At 37.0% G+C, this 25,816-nt stretch overlaps 1 long non-coding RNA gene across 7 annotated transcripts in view; it reads left to right on the top strand.

Moving 5' to 3' along the window:
* Positions 1-25,816, top strand: part of LOC137229235 (uncharacterized) — a 133,614-nt gene that overhangs the window by 7,965 nt on the left and 99,833 nt on the right. For 4 of the 7 annotated variants that reach the window (XR_010945601.1, XR_010945602.1, XR_010945603.1 and 1 more), the window contains 2 exons: positions 22,078-22,130; positions 22,981-23,141. This is a non-coding gene — a long non-coding RNA (uncharacterized lncRNA). Of the gene's footprint in view, positions 1-17,849; positions 22,131-22,980; positions 23,142-25,816 lie in introns of those variants that run through there. The other 3 variants (XR_010945605.1, XR_010945604.1, XR_010945599.1) reach the window with 3 other exon arrangements.

Raw genomic sequence — 25,816 nt, 5'->3', positions numbered from 1 at the left:
TAGTTAGCATCCATCACCATACATTGTTACAATTCTTTTCTTGTGATGAGAACATTTAAGACGTACTCTCAAATATACAATATTTGTATTTTTGCAGCTTTCAAATGTATGATACAATATTGTTAACTGTAGTCATCATGCTGTACCTTACATCCCCAGGACTTATTTATCTTATAATTGGAAGTTTGTACCTTTTGACCACCTTCACCCATTTCCTAAATACGCTGTATTAAGTTATTTTAACATAGTATACTCTTATTAGGAAAAAAAAAAGTCCTGAATTAAGAAAGAAATTCAATCAACTGGAAAAATAAGCAAAACCTTTAGCCAGTAATTGAAATTTTGTGAGTTACACCTTAAGGTCTAGCAACTTCAAATTTTATATATCATATTTTTTCTCAAAACAACACATTTGTTTTAGTGTTAAATGTTAAGAAAAAATCAACATTTTTACCTTCAAATATTTGATCATAAATTACAAACATTTCACAAAAACTATGATTCCATAGAAAAATATACAGTTTATTTTTATTAACTTTCTAGGTTCCATATTATTTTGTGTTTAGCAAATGTACTTTTCCAATGGTAATTTTGGTTTGGATTCTTTATTCTTTGGAAGATGTACAGAAGCCATCTCTCTCTCTCTCTCTCTCTCTCTCTCTCTCTCTCTCTCTGTCTGTCTCTTTTCGGCCTTTGTTCCTCAGAGAAATAAAATCTGACATACTAGAAAGGTATAGGGGCCATGAGAAAGTAACAGCATTGGTAAGGCTAGTTAAATGCCTAAAACATATTTGAGATTTCAGATACCTCAATGTCCCTAGAATATGGTCATCAAGGAGAGGGCAATGACCCTGTGTCTTTTTTTAGACCACTATTAAAAAGATAAGTTGGCAACCTGAGCTTAACTTCTTTTTCCCTTTATTAATACTGTCAAAGTCCTTTTCAAAATCCTCTTCAAAGGATTGTCCCTTCTTTAGCTTTCAGACTTTGAACATCTCCTATTAAAAATAACCCATTTTCAGAAGCTTTATTCCTCATATACAGAAAATCTTAAATATATTTTATATAATAAAATGGACTAGACTTTCAAAGTTCCCACAATGCTGTCCTGAGACCCTGTCACATTCTATGTGATTGGAACTCCGAAAGGCTAATAAATTTTGTAAATAGATGTACAAAGTCTAACCCTCATGTTATAGCTTCAATTCTGCCTCATGGGATGGCTGTCATGAAGGAACACAGTGGTTGTTTTAATATAAAGAATATACTTTTGTTGTTAAAATATTCATGATCTCATAAATGGTGATGCACATGTTGTTCCTATGATAGAAGAAGAGGGGGAAAAAATCAGTTTTTAACACATTGTTATTACTGATCCCTTAAGATGTGCAAGACCAAGTTGGACATTAGCATGAACCAAGCTGTTCAAGGTCAACCTGCCGTCAGGGAGCTTGATATCTGGGATGAGGAAAAAGAGCATGGAAATCTCTTTCAATTCGAAGATAGCATTGCTTGTCAGTTTCACTTCAGAATATTTTCCCTAAGTGTTTTATTCTGAGCAACTGTTTATTTGTTAAAGATGGGAAAAGAGGGAAGATAAGAAGGACCGTATAAATTTGCTTCTTGGACTCATTATCATACTTATAACTTTGGATTAATTGCCATGGAATAATTCCAGTGCTATAAACTGAGAATTGTGACTACAAATGAGAAAGAAGCAGTGCGAGTTCTGAAGAAACAAAAGCCTTATTTTTCTGAAACCTGAGGAAGGTAAATTCTTGCATATGTTACTAACATTGGCAAAGCAGGTAAATTACTCTTCAATAGTTTACGGTTGTTGAAAATCTTAAAGAAGTCTTATAAGGTTTTCATCATTTAAGAAGCCACATTCTGTGAGAAAATTGGCAATTAATTTATTTACTTTCTTTAAAAGTACTTGATGTGCTCTAGCAAGCCACTTTGCTACACAAAGTATGTTTGCTTCATTATTTCTATACACAATTATGTAGTTGGCTTTAATAAACCATTCAAAATAGTAGAGTGAAAAGAAAAGCAGAACAATGTAGTACTTAAAAATATTTGGTTAATAGAAGATCCCTGTATTACCTTACTTTTAGAAATTGATATTATGTAAATCTTGTTTGTTTACAACTTAGCTTGCATTGGATTTTAATTTAAACAAAGAAAACTATTTAATAGAGGGTTATTAAACAGGTTTTTACATTGCAGCTGTTCTAGTCCCTCAGGTAAATACTCATTGAGAGAGAGCTTATTAAAATCTGTTCTACTTATTTATGTTTAAATTCTTTTTCTTTTCCCCTTGGGTGAAGTCTTTGTTGGGACAGAACTCCTACTGACTTTAAAAAGAGTTCTGTGCATATAGATTTGGGGAGGGCAGCAAGCTTGGAATGCTAATTAAGTAATTGCCTTTGATGTTTTGACCTATAGGCGTCTAATTTTCAATACCATTTTTTGGAAATATGAATTGTACTCCGAATAGAACATTTTGGAAAGCTCAGCTTTTCTACCCTAGCAAAAGATTTCATAGTAAAAAGGAGGTGTAAAGAATGACCTAAGTATTTAAAACATATTTTACGATATATAAACACATTTAAAACATAAACTATGAAAAAAGAAGTTGGGATAATGCATGATGTGAGGTGAAGGTCCTGTAGGGGAAACAGGTATTGCTTGCATGGAAAAGAAATTGTGAAGTTAGAGGAGAAAGGAGTTTGAAAAGATTTTCCAACACTTTTTGTCTATGTCTAGTTCCCTAATTGATTTAAAGAGAAAATAACAAATATGTTTATAATTATAGCTGCATGTAGGAGAAAGCTAAAAGAGAAAAGACTAAAAGAAAAAAAACCCCAGCTATTTCAAGTAAAGTGTACAAAAAAAGGTAAATGAAGGGTGAACTTAAGACAAATTATGAGAAAAAAATGTAGCACGTATGATTATTTGCTGAGCATAGAAAGCTAAGGCGAAAAAGATAACGTGCCACCAATTGTGAGCCCAGTGACTGGGAGAATAAGTATGAGAAACAGGGAAATAGAAGGAAAACTTATTTAGGGAAAGAAGGCGCTACCTTCCACAATGGCATATTATTAAGGCAGAGGTTGCAGTAAGCATTATGTGCACAAGATAGTATGGCTTTAATGGAAGCCCTAAGTTTATGGTTCCAGTCCTTCTACAAATTTATATTTTCATATTAAACATTTGGACACTAGTATCCTGTTCTAGATCTGTAATTTCACTTCTAGTTCTCTTAGATGCAGTGACTTACTCCTGAAAGAGGGAAAATAAAAATCTGTAAGAACCTGTTAGCGGTCAAGAGCCGTAATACATTTCACTGGTGCTCATATTCTATTTCCTTAATAACTTCTCTCTCCCTAACAGAGGAATATATTTTCATCAAAATAGCCAATGGACTATTTGGTTAAAGAGCATTAAAAAAAATTTTCAGATTCTCTTGTACTCATAAAGTAGGACCACAGAGAATAGCAACATACGTGTTGCCTATTGTTATAAATAATTTAAATAGATACATGTAAATCTTTCTCTTTCCCTCTGTCTCTCTGTGTCTGTCTCTCTGCATCATAAAAAACACGAGTTCATTCCAATACTCCCAATCCAACCTTCTTGTTATCTTCCTTTCCATGGTTGGAGTGCCTTTCTCTGACAATGAGAGTCCTATCTCTCATTATCCTAGGTAGGTTTATTTGTTTTATTGATCTTCCTTTACGAAGCCAATCACTCATTTCTGGCACTCTTCCCCATTTAACTTCCAATACTCTCTACCAGTTCCCCCCATCCCCCGCTCCTGCCCCAAGATCCCAAATCCTCCCTTGGGCCTCCCCCTGCTTGGCTGCCCTCCTCACGCCTCTAGGCTGGGACACTGCATGTTAGGTTACCTCCCCACTGGGACACCTTCCTCATCATACTTGGACTCCAACATCCTATACAGGTTCCCCTACCCTGTGGAATCCCTCCTTTCCTCATGCATCCCTAACACCCTGTGTGGGAGCACCACAGCTCAACCAGCCTCCTTTCCACCTGACACATGGACATATATTTGTTCAGCCTTACTTACCGATATTAGGGATGAATTGTTCAGGATAGAAAGGGGATGGGAGAGGGGATGAACTGCACAGACTTTAAACCTTCAAGTAAAGGAACTTGATGCTCTATTATTTAGATTTTCATCAAAGTTTCATGAGAAAAAGTATCAGGAGTAATGTGGGAGAGAGGGCTAGAAGTACAAGTAATGGTGCTCCAAAGTAGGAAATACTGAGAGATATCCAGGCCTGGAGCACTGAGGATCAGTGTCTCCCTCTCCAGGAATCAGAGTTAAATCCTTCGCAGGTTACTTCATGTGCAGACAAGAGTTATCACAGCAGGCTGGAGGCAGCGACCTTTAGAAAGGCCTGCTTGAAAGATTGGCCCTTGACTGGTACCTGGAAACTCGGCCCCGAGTCAGTAGCTAAGAGATGAAGGTTCACTCTGCCTAGACAGTGCAAACCGTATGGTTTACGCTGAACACTTTATTTTTCCGTTCTGGGAGTCTGGAATGTTAGTACATGCTAGGCAGAGGGTGCCTGCATGACCAGCCCACAGCTAGGTCTCTCATGGGCTTCTCTGGGTAGAAACATCACACAAATGTAGCTGCATTTTGTTACTGAAGGAAGAGTACACTCTGTGTGACACCTCATGTGATGGAGAGACGTAGGAAATTGGACTCCTCCAGAGACGGTACCTTTCTCCCATATGATCCAGCCATTAGTCTTACTCCATTGCTGTAATAAATCTTAGTGGTGAGTACACCTATCTGCTGACTGCTATGAGTCTTTCCAGCCAATCTCTGATAGTGGGGGCGGTCTTGGGGACACCCAACACACCTCTGAACTGAGTTTTAAGTTCTCTGAGCCAAATTTCATCAAGTGAAGATGGCATTGAGAGCATTTCTGGCCAGAAGATACAGCAGGAAAAAAAAAAAAAAAAGAAAAAAAAGTATGGAAGTAGGAATCAAATGGGGATCTACAACTCATTCATTGTTTCCTAAGCAGTAAGTTTAAGGAAAGCAGTGTCAGAAGATACAAGCAGAAGGTGGATCTCAGAAGCCCTTCTATCTAGTATCACTTCTTAATACTTTAGGAAGTATTCAAGATGAGGAATAAATAAAATTGAAGGATTCAATGGATATTTGGGAAAGTGAATGAATAAGATAGGTTTTTATCCTTATTATTCATACTTTTGAGTAAAATTATTTGTTATTATTAGTAACTTATTAGTCTGGAAAATTACTAACCAATTAGCTATTTGGTATTCTACATTTTCGAAAGAAAATCACGTTAAAATTCTCTTCAACTTAACAGTTCCTTGCAATAGACACTTTTATCCTATTCATAAATTCGGATAAATATTAGAAGAGGCGATAAATTTTGTATTCTTTATTCAGTGATATTAGCATTTTGTTTTATATGTTTAGGGGTGTTTGTCAGCTTAAGAACTACCCTATACATTTCAAAATATAATGCATCTACAAAATGAAAAATATCACTTATGTATTGTATGCAATATGAAATACTGTGTCAACAGCTTAAAATATAGTATCATATTTTTGAGATATTAAATAAATTCCTGTACTTCAGGTAATAGTAAAATTAAATGAACAAATACAGACAGCTAAGTCAAAAATTTGTTTGCTAAATTAGCAGTAGTGTTGAAGGTCAACCTATGTAACGCATATTTGAAACAAAACAAGAATTGAATGTGAAAAAAAGGTATGTAATACATTGGTTTCTTATAGCTCTAAATGTACAAAAAAATTTTTTTTTGCTAATTCTTAAGTATACTAATATTTTCATAAATTTGGGGAACATTTTGACAAATTTCACTTTGCAAACATTTTTGATTGCATATGTTTTTCAAAAGCCATTATTATCCTTGATTTATATGGAGCTCATCATAAATTTATTATTATTTTATGTACTGAATACTCTGGGCTAAGTCCTGTTCTAAGCACCAGGAATACAGAAGCCAACCAAACAGAGCAAGCACTGCTGTTCTGGAGGTGACATTCACATTCACATTACAAGGAAATACTCTATAAAGCAAGATGTACCTCTTACAAATGCTTTATTTACTTTTGCTCATGTGACTATTGCTTTTTGACAATCCTGCATGCCCTCAAACAACAGTCATTTTCTTTTGCTCATCAATCTGTAACGTGGTTAGGGCTTGGCAACGAAGGCTTGTGTCTAAGGCATGTGACCTACACTCATGCAGCTGACGTTTGGTGCTAGTTGTTGGGTCGGGGCTCAGACACGCAGACTTCCCCATGTAGCCAGGTCTTCCTCACAGCATGATGGCTGCATTCCCAGGGAAGGCATCAGAACAAGACCCAGACAGAAGCTTTACTGCTTTCATGTCTAAACTTGGCTGTCACATAGCGCCACTCTATTATTGCCTCCACAGGCTCTTCCAAGGTAAAGGGAAGAGGACATAGACTCCAACCTCTGATGGAAGAGGGGCAAGATTCTAGATCATGTGGGGCTAGAAATATTGTTGCCGCCATTTTTGAAAAGTACCATCTATCGTAACTGTAATGTCTGGGGAAATATTATCATACTTTTGAGGTATAAAGTATTGTAGTGTTTGTGAAATTATGGATGACCACATGTTAAAGACTTGAATTTTTTTAAGAATCAAGGTCTCACATCAAAGTACCCTAATAATGGAGGTACAGTGAGAATAACTCGTCAGAACTCATAACTCAGTCTTATCAATAAACTACAGGCCAATAAAGTATAAACTTCATTCTAGTGTTCTATTTTAGTCACTGAGATGACGTTATTTAAATGTAATCAAACTCTCTGTGACCAGTAGTTTGCTATTAGTAGTAATGAATAACTTGAATAAATCAACCTAGAAGTTAGATGTTATGATAAAACTCTTCATAATCAAAATTACAATAAAATAAATGTGAAATATTGTACACGAATATATTTGAGAATAAGAATTATCTCTCACATTTATAGATGGAATTCAAAGGCATGCTTATCTTTTGTATATAAACATAAATAAAGATGAATATACCCGTAAAAAACCATAGACTAGGGATTCTGTGTTATGTTATGACAGGTATCACATGGCAGTTTCTTATCACTTGAAGATAAAATTACGAAATTATGGTTGAGTTTGAGTCAATTATTTTTCTTTTCAACATACATTTATCCAGTGTCATGATCAAAGAAATCTGTCACGGATGGTCAAATACAGCATCATCCCCACCCTCAAGGATTCTATAAGATAGTAAAGGCAGCAAAGAAAATAAGAGCTAGAACAGAAGGTATAAGTAATACAACACAGAGCAAAGAAGGAGAAGTAACTTCTGACCTAGGTGGGAAAATGAAGAGAAGCATAATGATGTATTAGAGTGAGAGTGATCCTAACAAGATGAGTCATTTTTAGAAAACGAGGTGGAAAGCTTGGATCAGAAAAAAATGGCATTGCTTCCTGAGGTAACAATGTAGCCCTTGGCTGTATGAGAAAATGTAATTGCATAAGGCAAAATAAGAATTTGAATTGAAATACTTGTAGTGTCTCTGTATTGAGTCATTGAAAAGTTTACTAGCTACTTTTGTGAGTAAAGTGCTTGTAACAAGGTATAAAATTACTCTCAAATCTTTGCACGCATTCCTTTCATTCCTATTCTTTCTATAAACTCTTTTCATCTGTTGGCCCAAGGCCATAGACTCCTAACTGACCTATAGAATCCGTGCCCGCTGTAGTGGAAGCCTGGAGTCTTAACCACTGGACTGCCAGGGAGGCCCCAACTAGTTTTCTTTCCACCCAAAGTCTACAGTGCACAGTGATATATTGGAAATTAGAAATTAAAAACAAAACGTGTATTTCACTCCTCTGCTGAACTTTGAAGAGCTCATCATTATCTGGAGCATAAAGTTACCATGGTCCTGCAATGGTTCCATTTCATTTCCTGCAATCTACGCACGTCCCTCCCCTCCCCATAACCCCAAACAATCACCTACACAGACATATGTCAGAATACTTGCCATTTCCAGATTTTTTTGTATTTCTTTGTTGTTGTTTCCTTATCCTCTGATGTAAATGCCATTCCTCCCGGTCTCTATCTGGTAACTTCTTACTCAAGTATGTCCTACTCTTTAAAAGTTTTCTTCAAAACCATAAGCTGCATGCTTCCTCCTCTTTACTCTCATAGAACCTTATACCTGTGTGACAGTATTTACCCTGTTTTAAATTCTGCAAGGATGGAGTAGGATTCAATTTATCTTTGCATCTCACTTGATCGACCCATAGTAGGTGCTGTCTTCAGCCCCTAAATACAGTGTTTTTTACTGTTCCATTACTCATTACTCTTGAGAAAAGAAAAACAGGAGAAGCACTTATCAAGTGAACATAATTTAAAACAAGCTGAGTTACAAAAAGATAATAAAATTCCATCTTAGAAGAACTTTGAGTTTATCCATCATTTTAAAGACATGTTTGTAGGCATAGATATTAACAAAACATTTCAGAATTGATTGAGGAGCCTAAATGACACTATGAAAATAGTTTACCAGTATATATTTAAAACATTGCTTGTATGGATTTCTGCTATATAAGTAGCTATATTACTTGGAATTGGAATTAGGGATGGTAAGTGGTGTTGCTATACTTTTCCAAATTCATTAGACTGTTAGGTACTTCTCTTTCCTCACCATTCTGGTGGCATTATTCTAGTGCATGCATAGAATATTGTTGGTGGATTGACACTTATAGTCAAGAAATATACTTTATGAAAGGAAAGAGAATTTGACTTCAAGTAACAAGCTGCAAAGTATCTAGACTCTACGTGGATTTATTCTCTCATCAATTTCAGTTTATAAAACATGTTCATTATTGAATTTTTATGTCTAGGCAAAGTCTTATCATTTTTAGAGCAATTACAGTAAGCTGTTGAGCCTGTTCATATGTACAGTCAATAGGGATATCTCCAGCTACTTACACTTATTTGAGTAAAATAAAAATTCTGCAGACAACTTACAACACCCAAAATGGCAATGTTGGAGTTTGAATAATTGAACAAATGGATATTATGCTAAGTCATAAATGTAAATTTTAAAAATATGTGACAAGAAAAACATGATTAATACTTAATTTACCAAAGGTTTTATTTTGTTTTGTTTTAGTTTTTATTGGAGTATAGTTGATTTACAGTGTTGTGTTAGTTTCAGGTGTACAGCAAAGTGACTCAGTTATACATATACATATATCCACTCTTTTTTTAGATTCTTTTCCCATATAGGCCATTACAGAGTATTGAGTAGAGTTCCCTGTGCTATACAGGTTCGTATTAGTTTTCTATTTTATATATAGTAGTGTGGATATGTCAATCCCGATCTCCCAATTCATCCCTCCCCCACTTTCCCTAAATTTACCAAAGGTTTTTAATTGGATATATAAACAAATACAGTAGATTGTAAGCTAACCAGTCTAACAAGGTCACTTTAATATGTGTATCATTTAGCTGGGCACCACAATGAATTGTCTAGATAATATGTTAAAGAGTAGAGTCAGCCAGTCTCACATATCATGTAGTTCTCACTTTTATGGGATGTAAAACTGGATACATTCTACTTTAATCCCAGCATCATTTTCCGATGGAGTATCCGTAAGACTTACCTGAGTTTTGACTTTTACAGTAAAGTACAAACACTTCTAATAAGGGCAAACGTGATCATTAAAAAAAATAATACTATAATGTCTTCGACTTGATGGAAATAAAAGTAAACTTTAGTGTTTTATACAGGAAATCGATCAGTAATTGTGTAAATTGTCTAGTCTAGACTATATTGCCATAGTTACTGCCTCATGATTAATTCTATGCTTATGGACCCAGCAGAGAAGGTAATTTCTGGGAACAGAAAAGAGGAGGGGCAAACATTTGAAAATAATTTAAATTTATATTTTTGATATAATTTCTTTATAAATCTCTCTAAATCCTCTTGAAACATACTTCAGGTTGTATAGAATATAATCATAGGTTATTTCTAGAATTCAAAGCATTTCAATTTTTTACATATTCAATTATATAATTCTCACTTGAAATATAGTAGAGTCATGAATAGCTTAAACAGAGTATATTTTCTAAATACAAACTTTAATATCAGCAGAGTTATTTCCAGAAGAAATGACAGCAGAAGTGCTGCTACATGTGAGGACAGGATTTTTTTTCCTCCACAGATTTGAGGCTTCCATTACGAGGCATCTTGGAATTTTAGTAAAGAGAAGGATTGCTTGAGAATGGGGCTAAGATGACTATTTCAGCTTCAGGACTTGCCTAGGTAGAGTTCACACCACAGGATATGGAAGGATGTGATAAATTCGGAGATGATTAGTGGACTGATCATCTAAAACACACCCTGAAATCTTTTTGAAATATAATTAATTCAGTTTGATTTACATACAATAAATTTTCCCCACATAAGTGTGTATTTTAATGAGTAGCCACAGTCAAACTATGGAATACTTGTAGCACCCAAAAATGTTTCCCATGTACACTTGCAGTCAATTCAAGCCCCTATAATCAACCCCAGAAAACCACTGATCTGCTTTTCTTCATTATAAATTAAATTTCTCTTTTCTAAAGTTTCAAGTAAAAGCAATCATAGGGCATGTCCTTGATGTCTGAATAAACGTCCTAGGAAGATTTGTTCACAAGTATTTTGGGGACATATATCTTCATTTCTCTTACATAAATACCTAGGATAGGAATTGCTAGGTTTTATGATACGTGTTTAGTTACTTAATAAACTGCCACAAACATTTCACAAAGTAGTTGTAGAATTTATATTCCCTTCAATTCTAATTGCTCCACAACCTCACCAACAGTTGGCATGGTAAATCTTTTCAGTTTTAGCCATTTTAATGAATATGTATTGGTATCTAATTGTGGATTTAATTTGCATTTCCCTAATAACAAATGATGTAGAGTATTTTCATGTACCTTTTGTCCACTTAGATAACTTTTTTGTCAGGTGTCTGTTTAAATCTCTTGCCTAGTTTGATTGGGTTAGTTACTCAATTTTCAATTGTAACATTTTAAAAAATATTCATTATGCAAATTCAAAGTTTGATACATGTATCGTGTATACCAGTGGTAATGCGAATGATGGGGAGCGATGGGGAGTGGCAGATGAAGCTTTGTTCTCCTTCCCGCCGCTCACCTCCTGCTGTGCCACCCAGTTCCTCACAGGCCTTGGACTGCCAAGCCTGGGGGTTAAGGACCCCTGGTGTATACCTTCTCCTACTCTATGGCTTGCCTTTTCAGTTTCTTTGTAGACTCTTTTGAAGAGTTTGTCATTTTGTTGAAGTTCAATCTGTCAATTATTTTTCATGTTAATGATTTTTCTGTCCTAAGAAAGTTTTGCCTATCCCAAACCTTGTAGTTTTTCTCCTATATTTTGTTCTAAAGTTTTATTTTAGTTTAGTTTTATCTTTTACATTTAGGTCTGTGACTCATTTTGAGTCATTTGTATGTATTACAAGAGATGAGGGTCAAAGTTTATTATTTTCTATATGAATATGTAGTTTGCTTGAGGACCCTTTTATTGAAGACTCGTTTTTCCCCATTGAAGCACCTTGGTAACTTTTGAAAATTAATTGCCCATATATATGTGTCTATCTCTGGATTCTCTGTTCTGCTCCACTCATCTATAGCTGTATCCTTACATCAGTACTATACTTCTTTGACTACACTAGTAGCTTTATAATAGATAGTTTATAAGTCTCAAAAGCAGGTAGTCATAGTCCTCCTACTGTGTTCATAATTTCAAAATTGTTTTTTCTACACCTGATCTGTTGTACGTCTATACACATTTTAGAATCATCTTATTAATTTGTACATAAAAAGCCTGTAGAAGTTTTGTTGAAATTGCAATGAATTTATAGATCAGTTGAGAATAATTGCCAGTTTATGATGAATGAATGTAGTATAGCTTTCCACTGCTTTGTTTCCTTCATTTTCTCGCAGCAGTGTTTCGTAACTTGCAGAGTATTTTGTGAATTCATGCCTAATTACTTTATATCTTTGAATGCTATTGTACAGTGCTTTTAAAATATTTTTTCATTTTCAGTTGTTCCTTGCTAGTATATAGAAACACAATCTAATTTGTTTTGACCTTGTGTCATGCAACCTTGGTAAGCTAAGTAGCCTAGTAGCTTTTTTGTAGCTTGATTGTTTGCTTATTTGACTGGTTGATTGATTGATTTAGGTTTTCAATGTTGCTGTGGTCTGCGTGTGAAGATGACTTGAATTCTTTTCCAATTTTTAAAACTTTTATTTATTTTTCTTACCTTACTGCAGTGGTTTGAGTCTCTAACACAATATTCAGTTGAAGTGGTGAAAATGGATATCTTACCTTGTCACTGGTCTTAGAGAAAAAGCATTCAGTCTTTTACTCTTATGTATAATGTTAGCAGTGTATTTTTCCTATATTACCATTACCAGATTGAAGAAATTCCTTTTTATTCTTAATAGGCTGGGTATTTTATTTAGCATGAATGAATATTCAATTTTTGAAATTATTTTTCTATATCTTTTGAAGTAATATGATTTTTCTCCTTTGTATTGATAAGATAATGAAATACACTATTTAATTTGTGAATACTAAACCTGCCATACCAAAATACACTTGTTCATGGTTTATTTTCCTGTCTACATAATGCTGGATTAGATTTACTAATGTTTTAATAAAGATTTTATGTACCCATGACCATAAAAGATATTAATCTTTAGTTTTCTTTTCTTATACTGACTATGTCTGGTTTTGCTATCAGGGTAAGGCTGGCCTCATAAAATGAGGTTTCTCTTCCTCTGTTTTCTATAAGAGTTGTATAAGATTTTTATTACTTCTTCCTTAAATGTTGATAAAATTCACCAGTGATGCCATCTCGGTATGGAGTTTTCTCTATGAGACGGTATTTAATTAAAAATTCACTTTTTAAAAAGATATAGTGCTGTCACTTCTCTCTCATATTGAGTGAACTTTTGTTGTGTAGTAGTGTATGTCTTTCAAGGAAATTATCTATAGTGTCAAAGTGAATCAAATGTTTGTTGGGCATAAATGTGTTTGTGTTTATTTCATTCAATGTCAGTAAGCTCTGTAGTGATCTTCTTTCACTCATGATATTGAAATGTGTCTTACCTCTTTTTATCTTGATAATTCTAGCTACAGGTTTATAAACTTCGTGGATTTTTCAAGAAAATGAGTTTCATTGTCCTTTTCTATTACTTGTTCATTTGCATTTTTTTGATTTCTGCTTTTACTGTTTCTTTCCTTATGGTTATTTTGGATTTAATTTTCTTTTTAAAAAAATCTTATTAAGGTAGATGGTATCTATGAAATGTCTCTGAAATGTTAATTAAATTTTTCTACCTCTTTTGTCTATCTCTTTGTTCTACAGCTCTAGTGACTATAGACTATATTACTTCATACCTTTTTTTCATGCCTCCAAATATTTATTGACCATATACTACATGGTGGTATAGTATACTGTGATAAGGCAATAGATAAATAAAGTATAAAAAGTAATGATAAATGCTACAAAGGAGATGAAGCAAGAAGGAGTGGAGAGTGACAGAGACAGAGAAAGAGGGAGAGAAGGAAAGACAGATTTTTTTGTTAGGAGTGTCAGAGAGGTACCCTCTAATATGTGCCGGTTAATCAGAGAACTTCAAGAAATAAGAGAAAAGTAAGCGAATGGATCATGTGGACATTTGGGGAAAAATTCCAGGCCAATATAAGATAAAATGCTAAGGCAAGGAGACAAGAGGTTGATTAACATTTTTTAGCAACAGAAATGAACCTAGCGTGCTTGGAATAGAGTGAAATAGGGAGAAATGGTATGGCTTGAGGACAGAGTGGTAGAACGGGTCCAGATCAGCAGAGTGTTTTAACCATTTCAAAAACTTAGATTTTTACCCAGATATGTTGGGGAACCACTGAACAGTGGAGGAGTTACATGATGAATTTAATATGCTAGATGCTAGGTTTAATTTTATATCTTTTTTCCCTTTAAATTATCATTGATAACACAAGGCCCTGGCAACATTAGAGCAATAGATAGGTTTGATTTTACATTATGGAGTAGAGAATACCTTAATCAGCTCCCTCCCTCTCCATTCCCTGTGTCCCCTCCCTGTCTTTCTCTCCAACTCTGGGTCTCGCTCTCTCTTGGTTTCTCTCTCTGTCTTTCTCAGCTATAAACTCATCTTTCTGGGAGTCTCACCTATACAGATCTGCAGATTTTGATTCTCTGGTTTAATGATCTGCTGTAACTGTTTTGAAATTCTTAATTTTATCTTTGAATTGGTGCTTTTTCAGTGAAATCTGATGCAACACTGGTGCATATGCATGAACAGAGGAGGTATGAAGAAGAAAGAAAAAGGTTTATAGTTTAGCAGCTTTTTATGTTTTTGAACAAGGGTCCCGTATTTGCATTTTGTATAAGGACCCACAAATTATGTAGCTGGTTCTGTTCACTTAATCTTATTTCCCAGCTTTTCCTCACTTACAGGGATGAAGGATCAGATGAAGGCACTTTATTAGATGCTATAAGGGACACAAAGAAATCAGTGCCCCAGTCAAGGCTTTTATTTATTTATTTATTTTTTTTTTTTGTGGCAAAGGAGTTAGGATTCCATACTCCTTCATCAGACATCTAAGAAGAATGAACATGTGTGCTACAGAGTAAGAGAAGACAAGATTTCACTTCACGGTTTTCTACACTTGCAAAAGAGCAGTAGTTTATCTGTCCTGTATCTTACCAATTCTTTTTGCAGGGGATGGGCTGGGTGTCACTGGGAATGTAAATATCTTAAGTAATAATTTATCATCTATTGGACAATTACTCTGTGCCAAGTCCTCTTCTAAACACTTTAAAATCATTAACCTATTTCAGCCTCTTTATGAGGTAGGTAGTATTGGAATCCCCATAAATAGGTGAGGAAACAAACAGAGAGATTAAAGAAACTTTTCAAGATCATACAGCTAAGTGGCAAAACTGGATCATAAAACCAGGCAGTCTGGCACCAGAACCTACCCTCTAAATCTTATTCTACACTAAACCTTGAGAGAGCTAGAAATACAATTCTATGGGAGTTCAGAAGGGAGACAAGTTGGCTTCTGTGCTGACCTTAGAAACAAAGGTCAAACCTTGCCAGACACAATTATGAAGAAATAGAGGCAAGGGAAATTGTCCGTTTGTCATTTTACTGACATGTATAACTTAGAAGCTGAAAAGAAACATAGTTGTTATCTAGTGCAAGTCACTCTTTAAATTAAGAACATGGGACACAGAAAGGATAATTGATTCTAAAAAGGTCACACAGCTAATTAGAGGGAAGTCTGGGAATAGAACCTAGGTTTCTTGATTTCTGGTTCAGAGCTCTTTTTACAAAGCCTCCTACTTTGCATGCCTACATACAGATTGTTCTATTATGTGCCATTTGCATGAGTCTCAGTCATTTTCAACAGGGATATTCATCATTTGGAAGGAGGGAACTACAGTATGTAAAGCATAGTTCCAAGAGCAAAGATAAATTATACCTATCAAAAACCCAAGGGCATTACCCTGTAGTATATGTATTTTTTTAATTAACATGTATGGTGTGTCCATTTAAATTAATAGAACGTAATAAATTTTCAAAAACATGTTAATGAGTACATAGTATGAGCTATGATCTATCCCAGGTGTTAGAAATACAAAGATGACTTGTGAAAAGATAATTAATACACAGCTGCTTAAACATGTCCTTCTGCCTCTTTGATGTCTTTGCTTGGAATGTCCTCCCCCATAACAACCCATACCCATTTCAAGTGCTTCCTCCTCTGAGAAGCCTTCCTTAACAGCAGGACATGGTTGGATGGAGTTGAAAATTACTCTTTCTATCCCCATCTGCCTTGTCCCTACCTCTATTTTAGCACTTATCACATCCTGTTGTAGAAAAGCTTGCCATCCTGCTTGGCTTGGAACATTGGGAAGTCACATTCTCATTTCATTATTTAAATTTGTATCCTTATCCAAGCACAACCAAACCCCAGCACAATAACTGACACATAGTAGGTGCTGAATAAACTAAACAATGTTGAATAAATATTAATATGCTTTTACCTTAATAGATATTGGGGAAAGTGTTTTCCAAAGTCCATATGAATTAAGTCGATGATGTAATAATGAAACACTGACTATTTATTCACTTGGTTCTTGTTTCTTCTTTCACTTTCAGATATCAATAACGTGTGATACTTATGTAGATTAAATTAATAGAAGCAGGTTTTACCTTAATTTGAGGTTGAAACATTTCCAACATTCATCTTGGATTATTGTGTGTGCAAAATCTATCATTTGGACAATCTAACACAAATTTATTAAATGGCCTCATGTTTACCGAGTGGGATTTCAGTGGCAAGAAGATGAACTAGAAAAGAGATACCAAGAGAGCAGAGGAAGTGGAAATCTTGAGATTATTTAAAGAAAGATATGGTAGGATTGATTGGCATGTTAGATGAAGCAAAATGATGAAGCAGACAGGAAAAGGTCTACTGTCTAACCTCAGTAATCAGAAGAATGATAGTTTCTTAAAGGAAAATTGAGGAATAGGGAAAAGATACATACCCTGGGAGGGAAGAAGAGTTAATATATGGACATGCTTACTCTGAAATAGCATATTCAATAGCTTATTTTGAATATGGAAACACCATGTAAGCCTTGTGAATATGAAGTTGAATGACCAATGAGAGGGCCGGGATATAAATGTGATGACATTATCCGTACTTAAGTGAAAATCAAACACAAAGAAGTGACAAGTTTTCAAAGAAATAATTATAGTGAGGCCAAAAAACTGAGACCCTGGAAAGCAGAGGTCAGAGTAAAAGTATATTGTTGAGGAGGGAAAGATGAGGGTATTAGAAAAAAGAACTGAGTCACAGTTTACTAAGTTTCAGGTTAGTAATTCTGAATAATTTGGCTACGTTATCAGGAAATATGAGTTGGTCCATATTAGGAATGAAGTAAGAAAAAGACGCAGGATGAACTCGAGAGCATTTTAAACCCCTTTTTTAAAGAAGGTCTTTGTTACATTAGTAACAGAATAAAACGTTGATGGTAGTTGCTGAGTGGACTGCAATATTGTTTTAGCATTTTTGCTAACTATGAATTTATTTAGTTCTTAAGAAAACAGAAAGAAAAAATATTGGACATTCAGTTAAAGTTGGCAGACTTTGCTTTCTCTGGAAGACCCACTAAAACAATAGAAGGATGTATTTAGTAAGACACAGATTCACAAAGTCAGGAGAAAAGGAAAAGAAACTTGAGCAACACAGTTTTCAAAGCTGAAATGCAAAGATAAGTGGTAAATTATTCAACATATTGTCAAAAGTGAGAATTAATCCAGCAATGGGGAATACCAAAAGTAATCAAATTTATCACATGATCCCCCGAACTCTCAGGAATTGTCACAACCAGCTATCTCTTAAAGTGGAAGGAATTTGAAAGAAGGAGGATTTCTTTTTTTTTTTTTTTAACATCTTTATTGGGGTATAATTGCTTTACAATGGTGTGTTAGTTTCTGCTTTATAACAAAGTGAATCAGTTATACATATACATATGTTCCCATATCTCTTCCCTCTTGCATCTCCCTCCCTCCCACCCTCCCTATCCCACCCCTCCAGGCGGTCACAAAGCACCGAGCTGATTTCCCTGTGCTATGCGGCTGCTTCCCACTAGCTATCTACCTTATGTTTGGTAGTGTATATATGTCCATGCGCCTCTCTCGCTTTGTCACAGCTCACCCTTCCCTCTCCCCATATCCTCAAGTCCGTTCTCCAGTAGGTCTGTGTCTTTATTCCTGTCTTACCCCTAGGTTCTTCATGACTTTTTTTTTTCTTAAATCCCATATATATGTGTTAGCATACGGTATTTGTCTTTCTCTTTCTGACTTACTTCACTCTGTATGACAGACTCTAGGTCTATCCACCTCATTACAAATAGCTCAATTTCGTTTCTTTTTATGGCTGAGTAATATTCCATTCTTTAAGACTGTTTCACAAGCAGTCAGATCCATAGATCTCTACTCATCACAGTTGGCGTGACTTCCCAGACCCCCAGAAGAGCAGGTATAATAGCAGGAATTTTGGAAGGAGCACACGAGGATAAGTGAGGGTTGTTATACTGTACTGAGAGCAAGAGAGCTAAGGAAATACACACATAACAAATTTCAGTCCTCGTCCCCTCATCCCCCGACTTGTCTCCTAGAACCCCGACAGTCAGGCTCTGTCTTTTGGACTGCGAGAAAATAAATTTCTGTTGTTTAAGCTACCAGGTCTGTGACATTTTGTTACAGCAGTGCTAGAAAACTAATAAATGAATACCTGAAATTGAACAATCAAAAAGTCACATTACAAGAATGTCCCATAGAGCAAAGAAGATAAATAAATTCTAAAAGAGAGGGATAATTGAGGAGTGTGGAGGTGGGAACTATTATTTTTCACAGCAAACTTTATATAACTGACTTATTAACATGAATAATTTTGACAGCAATTAAAACTGAACCTTAAAAATACAGATTTTTCTTCACTGGTTAAACAAATGTAACATATAAAGCAATTTATTTTCTGACTTCACTCTTGGAAATCTAGGAGACTTTGAATTGGTGAGCCCCTAGAAAATTAAATTCCATTCTGGATATCATATCACATTGTAATGGATGAAGAAATCATAAAAAAGCTAGTCCGAACTCTCTAAACATACATATAGATTAACTAAAGACCTACCCAAATATAAGCTGTTATTATTATTGTTATTATCATTATATTTTTATGTTCAAGTTGAAGGAGAAAAAGTTCACTGATCGTGTGGAATGTTTTCTTTTTGTCCCTGCAGATGCACATTTCATGCTCTCCCCCTGCTCTCTGCCCTGACAAACTGAACTTTATAGATTGTATCTATGAGCTTTCTTGCCTTCTGTATCAGGTTGGATTTTGAAAATGGGCAAACAAAGCAGGAAGTCAGAGGGAAGGAGGAGACTGAGATCAGGGGATTTGATGTGGCTTTGCTCCTGCTAGGATGCCTTGGATTGGTTGTGCCTCTCAATGGAAGATTACTCTTCCTCCCAAGGCTATTGATTCTGTAGGACGTTTTCCTCCCAGATTCTAGGAACTAGTCTTTCTCCACCCTTTGACCTCCAAGCTCACTACTAACTCCAGGTTACTGCACTATCCTTGGTTCCCCAACTCTCACTCTTTGTAAATAACCCCTATATAAACAGTCCTTGAAGTATATCCTATTTTGAGTGTGCTAATGGAATTTCTGTTGAGCATCCAATCATATAAAATATGGTGAAATATATTAGAAATTAAACAACCACTTCCTTGCCTTCTGATTATATGGCTTATTTTCACATGGGTAGTAATTTCAAAGCTATTTTGAAGTTTAATGTGACTAGGTAACAAACAGTATTTACTAGTATATCAAGATTTGTTAGCTATACAAATGGGCAAAGAAATTGCAATAATTTACTGCACATAAGAGGTGAGGTAAAACAGGGAATGATTGGGCTCTTTAATGTAGCTACCGTGAAGTATCATTGCATGAAAAGAGGAGGCATACAATTATCACGCATCATGTCCAATGTATTATTTATTTATACCAATTGTTTAAAATTGGAGGGAATGGTTTTGTCTTCAGTGTAGCTGTATCACTTGGGTAGAACACAGACAGAAAGGTGTAGACTAAGGTGGCTTTCTAAGTAATAAATTGCCTGATTTAAGTCCTTATTTCTTTCTCATATGTATCAGGGTGGAGCTTTAATTCTTAATTGAGGAAGAGTGTGACAAATATTCATTTCCACTTCACTGGTAAACTAATATAGAAGAATTAGGAGGAGTGAGATTGAAAGAGGCAACATCAGGCCTTAGAAGCAATTTCTGCTTACATTTGACCTAGTGTACTAACTTGTGTGTTTCTTCTAAATCCTAATGGACCCTGCCTTTTCTTCAAGCAAATTTTGTTCCCTGGAGAACAACTTTGCTAGCATTCATTTAGGCGAAATGTTATTTACTTCAATTCACTTAGAGATTATTGAAATATGCTCAACAAAGAAACACCACTTCTAAAAACGTCTTTAAAATGTTTCAAATCAGGTACACAAGAGATTTGGGGTAGGGCTTTATATCGTTAACTTGTTTTTTTGCGTTCTTTCTTGCTTACTTTTCCTTATTTTTGTCTTAATATAGCTCATTTTTAGATTATAAAACTGTAAAATTATTTGAAAACTATAAGAAGGAAATAATATTGTATGGTCAGGCCACGCAAGAAGGCTATTCTCTTGCTCTCTGTACATCCCCTGCCTGACAAGTGCCTGCTTCACCTACACCCTAAGCACATGACTGACCTTCCTCTGTACTTGCCCCAGGCCCAGCTAGTGATCGTTCTTATCAAAGGAGCAGTGAGGGGCGGGCCCCTCTGCTGGTTTCCCTGGTAACCAATGAGCCCACCTGATGTCAATTCCCCTATAACTGGTAATTACACACCCCCACCCCCACCCCGGCCCCACAGCAAAGACTGCTATCATGTCCTGCCAGTCAACTGTTGCATACGGTGGGGTGTCGCTCCAGGACCTTGCTTCAGACGTGTAAGCTCCCCCGTCCATTAAACCATTGATATCTCTATTGCTGACACTGGGCTCTTTCATCAGTCTTGAAGCTGGGCAATCACAGGGCTTGTAGGCCTCTGGGGTGCAGCCCAACAAATATACACCAAATTTTATCATATTATGGTTAATACCCAATGTTTATAAATGAGACCATGCTTACACGTTTTATGTTTATTCTGATTTTTTACATAATGTTATATAATGATAATTATGCCATTATGTACTTTAAAAAACAAGATAAAAATGTATTTGTTTCTAATAATGGTAGATATGAAACTTATTTGTGAATTATAGGCACATATAGGGATTACTAATCAGGACTTGATTACATCTTTCAACATAAAGTACATAATTTGGAAGGACAGGTAATGGATTGAGGATGGGAGAGCGATGGTGCTAGTGTGTTATATCTAAGGAGATTAAGACCAATCCAATAGTATATGGTCAATAGCTCATTGAATTAGACATTAAACATCCTGTGTTGTAGGCTAGGTGCTACCAGTAACTAACTATAATGTGGGTAAATCAATCAATAGAAAAATAAGATTTTAAATGGTTGCGTGCTCATCCATCCTGTATATATACCATAATTTATTTAAGTAATTCCCTATTAGATGATTTAGGTTGATTTCAGTTTGTCAATATTGAAACAAATAAGAACATGATGTATATAAATGAGTCCCTAACATGCAATCTTGGTCACCTACTTCTGAGAGACAGTTTACTGCTGTTGATACCAAGCAAAGTCTTGCTGCCTGAAGCCTATAGAAGCCAGTACTATGGCACTGGCTTTTGAGAAAAGAAAGAGCTTTATTTCGAGGTTGATAGGGCAAGCAAGGAGACAGGGGGAAGGGCTCAACTCTGTCTCCTCCATCCAGGGTTGGGGTAAAATTTAAGCGGTTAGGGGAATTTCAAACTTGGCAGAAGATGATTGGCTAGTCTCTAATCAGTCCATATATGGTAATCCAGCTACTCAGGTTGCTGGAAGCTAGATTTTTCTTATTGAAGGACTTTTTGCTTTGTAAAGAGGTCAGGTTGCAACGTTTCTATTCTTTGAGTTTCATATCTTTTTTTTTTAAGGGTTTCTTTTTTTAATTAAGTGTAACAGGCAAAATTATTTAAGTCAATAAATTTTTAAGGAATTTCACATGTTCTGATTCTTTCCACTGCTCCGGGGTCATCCTGGAGACGTGGGTTCCCATCTCGCACATGCGCAGGGCTGTCTCTGTAAAACAACTCCAGGTTTGATTAATCAACAACGCGTTTTAGGGAAACAAAACCAGTTTAAGCTGGTCAATGTTTTACGTGTAGTTTCACTGCTGTTCTTCTGCCTCTTTTTTCAGTCCTTCGATTTTGGTGCAAATATGGAAAGGCAGTGATGCATAGTGGACAAAAGGTAAGTCAAAGAGTTCAATGTCGAAATTCTCACTTTTCTTTCTAGGTGTTTCCACATTGGGAATTGTACTTAATCTTTCTTAAAGTAATAATGTAAGCATTTGACGAGATTAGGTAGAGTTCTTTTTTTGTTTTTTTACTCCTTCCATGCATGGCTGCTAGATGTATATATTCTACCCCTTGAAAACACACCAGGTCAAGAGCTGCTGGGAGGCGTGATATCTGATAAGACTGGGGGATTCAGTGGTCATGTGCGTACTGTTGCACCCCTTTGCTGTGACCGGGTTCCTTAGTCCAAGTGCAAGGCAGTGTTATGCTGGGTCTGTCAGTGGATTAAATGCTTTTTATGTTTTTAAATAGCGGTGCAGAAAAGGCAAACCTATGCCCTAGATTCGTATTCTTTCTATTCAAAATTAATTGTTGGCTTTTACAAGGTGGAAGGAGTTGAATGTAATCAACGTGCCACTGAAACCGTGGGTTAAATCCATTTCACCTGCCTTCACTAATCAAGATCCTGTTAAGACTTGCATGTCCTCCAAACAGCAGGTAGCCTAGACAATAAGATGTTTGCCTGAGTTGTTTTCTATGAACTTGGAATCAGCTGCATCTAGTTCCAGTTGAACTGGTTAAGACAGGCTCGGACCACGGACCCTTCCACTGGGCATGCGCAAGCGTCCATATTCAGCGACCTTTAAAAAGAGCAGAGCCTGTAGCTTAGTTACGCCTGCGCAGAAAGACATCACCGCACCGTTTTTCCGATCACCTTTCCCCATGCTCCCCGTGTTCCCCACGCCTGAGCCTGCTCTGCTTCGTTGTTATGCCTACAGACACCCAGTCTCCTTGCCTTCAAGGAGGTGGATCTGAGATTTGTTCTGCGGTCTCCTCGCTTGGCTGACTCCTGAGTAAACCCTCACTTCGCTGCAAACCTTGATGTCTCGGTGTTTTCGCTCACTGTGCTCGAGCAGGAGGAACCTGGTTCGGTAACACCAAGGGGCGGATTTACCTCCTCCAGGTAGGATGCCATATCAGGACATAGTGTTGGTGTTTGTGGCTAGGAGTTGGATGTTTAGCAACGGCAGTGGCTAAATCAGCTTTGTGGAGTGGGAACTTACACAGTTGGCCCTATGGGTATCTTTCATCCTTATCACCATGAGTCTTTGTGAACCTAACCGTGCCTGCTGTGGGGCAGACAATGACAAGAGGCCAGCTGATCAAATCAGAATTACTGGTCAAGTAATTCTGTCACCTTTGTTGTTTAGTGCTCCTTCTGTGGTGGATACTCTGTTGGGGGTTAATAAGGAATACAGAGAACCTCACCCACTGTGCTCACCTCAGTGGTGGTGTCACCATGCCTCTCCCCTGCACCCTTAGCCCTGATCTTTAGGATTTTCTCTTTCCAGGCCTGGCGCAATCAGCCAAGTCTTTTTTTTTTTTTTTTTTTTTTTTTTTTGCGGTACGCGGGCCTCTCACTGTTGTGGCCTCTCCCGTTGCAGAGCACAGGCTCCGGACGCGCAGGCTCAGCGTTCACGTCTCACGGGCCCAGCCGCTCCGCGGCATGTGGGGTCTTCCTGGACCGGGGCACGAACCCGTGTCCCCTGCATCGGCAGGCGGACTCTCAACCACTGCGCCACCAGGGAAGCCCCAGCCCAGTCTTTTGTCACTGCCTGTGTCTTAAGTGATTTTCTGTTGGGCCCCAGCACAAAGTGGTGACTAAGCATACTGTCTGAAGCTTTGCTCAATAAGAGAACTCCCCCTACGGCTGCCTTCAGTGGGGCACAAGTACAGCAGCAGAACATTTTAGCCTGCTTCCACCTACCGAGCCAACCTACCTCTGAGCAAAGCTTGCTACTTTCCTTCCTCTGTCATTTGCTGATAGAGACTGCACTCTACCCCCATGTGCCCTAGGTGAAAGGTAGAGACATGAGTGCAGCAGTGGTAAATGCCATGGAGATCTGGGCCACATGCTTTTGATGTGGTGTGTTGCAGGGTTCTTCCTTCGTTAGCTGTCCAACTTTCTTGATCCTAGAGACGCTGTATCCTATTAACTACATCCACACCTCTTTTCAATCAGGCTTTCTTGGCCTTTACTCCAACCTTGTCTCATTAATATAATGGTAACTCTACTTCTGCTGGTTAAATACTTCCACCTGGCCTCTGTTATAAGGGGAGAGGGAGCGTGCAATCCTCATTACTATCAGTGAGCTTAATTCTATGACAGTATTACCATTGTCCCTGTTACAAGGGACAGCAACCATTGAGGTTTACAGTAATGCGTGTGTTCCTCTAACTAGTGCATTCTCTACCATTTTGGTACATAGGGTACCCATCAGGTCCTTGTGCAGAACATAGGTAGCTAGTGGATTTTCCAGCCTTACACAGCATAGCCACTCTAACATGCCTGCTTCTGAGCCTTTTGATCCTTTCCGCATCTACCACAGGCATTTCTATTTAACTTAGTGTGGACCATTACTTTCTCTATACTTCAGGAGTAGCATGTTAATATTGTTTCCTGAGATCCCTGCCAAAGTATTATATCCTGTAACTTAGGAGAATGCCCAGAGCTTCCCCAGGCATGTTGTGACTTGGCTTTGGTGGCTGGCCATGAGATGAAATGTGAAAGGGTACACGTGTCATCTTGAAAGCAGAGGCGTCTGCTATAGCTTTAGTAGTTCTACCCTGTAACAGTAAGGAGTGGGCCGCTTTGGCAGGTCCAGAGAGACTTCAGTGGACTCCGGAGTCTCAAGGATTTTGACTGCAGTGAAACATCTGTCCTCAAGCCAGGTCTTAATACTCCATTTTTCCCAACCACATTTGGCATAGCAAATGTGGGTTACGTAGACGGGGCTAAGAGTTAACCTTCCCTGAACTTTGCTACTTATATTGAGTTACATTGAATTGCTGGTCCAATTCATTAGCTATCCTGTCTTCCCTGGAACTCTACTACTCTTCAGAATTAAGTTGTGGGTTTCTTCCTTAGCTTTACTGCCCTCTGGCTATAGGAGATGAGTCTTTTTGTGCTACCAAGCAGGACTTCTGCCTTGCACACTTACTTTTATTCAGTGATTAGTCACCTGCTTTTTAATGTCTTCCTCCAGTACGTAAATGGCACTTAGCAAGAATTATCAAGACAGGATTGTTCTTATAACTTGCTCTTCCAAGGGACTTAAGATATATATACTGGCAGGTATAATATTTGTTTTATCTCAAAAATAAGACATTAACTATTGGCAAAATTTAACAGTTGCATTGCAACAGTCTGCAACCAATGGGCTCTTATTTTGCACCTGGTTGTCAGGTGGTCCAGCTCCAAAATTCTGTTTTAGAGCCTGCTTCCTTGGACCCCTCCAGGTACCAACAGTTTTATGGTGGTTTGCCTGGAAAACAGATTATGAGGCAGAAATTTTTATGCTGAAAATTTATAAGGGACTACCTTCAGGGTCAACATCTGTGGAAGAGTAAAGGAAACAAGATTAAACAGGGAAGAACTCAACTGTGATGTAGACCAATAGGTCTCAGTCTCTCCTTTGGGAGCTCTAGGGATGGAACAATACTTGAGATTGCTCCATCTTGAGGCAAGGACACCAGCTGTTAATATCACAGTATCACCCAGGCCCTGGATGCACACTGACCTTTAGGAGGGAGATGTGACCTCAGATAAGTATATTCTTTTCAGCTGAGAACAACTAC

This window comes from Pseudorca crassidens, chromosome 8 (genome assembly GCF_039906515.1).
Source record: "Pseudorca crassidens isolate mPseCra1 chromosome 8, mPseCra1.hap1, whole genome shotgun sequence".
Lineage (NCBI taxonomy): Eukaryota > Metazoa > Chordata > Mammalia > Artiodactyla > Delphinidae > Pseudorca > Pseudorca crassidens.
Note: the sequence above shows the minus strand (reverse complement) of the source record. Positions and strands in the feature narration are given on the sequence as shown.